General features: G+C 45.3%; 1 non-coding gene across 1 annotated transcript; it reads left to right on the top strand.

Annotated features, from left to right (window-relative positions):
- Nucleotides 1–72, top strand: TRNAR-UCU (transfer RNA arginine (anticodon UCU)). The gene has a single exon. It is a non-coding gene; the product is annotated as a tRNA-Arg (tRNA).
- Nucleotides 73–537: the final 465 nt, after the last annotated feature.

The following is a 537-nucleotide window of genomic DNA, read 5'->3' as shown; positions in this document are numbered from 1 at the left end:
GTCCCTTTGGCGTAGGGGAGAGCGCGTTGGACTTCTAGTCCGAAGGTCGTGGGTTCGAATCCCACAGGGACGGTGACTTGTCTCGACTCACAAGGACGAAGTAATGAAGAAGACACGATCAAGTTCCACTCTGTTTCTTGTGATGGCATACTGTTTTCTAGCATTAGACTGCGGAAATATTACAATGTGCAGCATAGACTTCTAAAGTGACAAGTACATGTCTGCAGTCATGGGTGTGCAAGGTGAGGTGTTGGAAAGCAACGCATTTCCCCTCCAGAACAGTGCTGGTTGCTAAAAAAAAACAGTGTTTCAATTTGAAGGTACCGAGCTCCAAAGACAACCGTGTCTTACAATTCCTTACAGTAACTAACTCTGTAGCATTCTTAAACCCGAGGGTTTATGGCTGCACCAACACAAGACTTTCATTTTTCCTTATCCTGGGCAAGATCAATCCAATATTTTCCATCCATATCGATTTCCTTTAAGGCCATCTCAACGTTATCCCTCCATCCTCGTTTTGGCCTTCCTACAGGTCTC

The sequence above is a fragment of the Lepisma saccharinum genome, chromosome 27 (assembly GCF_977018435.1).
Source record: "Lepisma saccharinum chromosome 27, izLepSacc3.1, whole genome shotgun sequence".
NCBI lineage: Eukaryota > Metazoa > Arthropoda > Insecta > Zygentoma > Lepismatidae > Lepisma > Lepisma saccharinum.
Note: the sequence above shows the minus strand (reverse complement) of the source record. Positions and strands in the feature narration are given on the sequence as shown.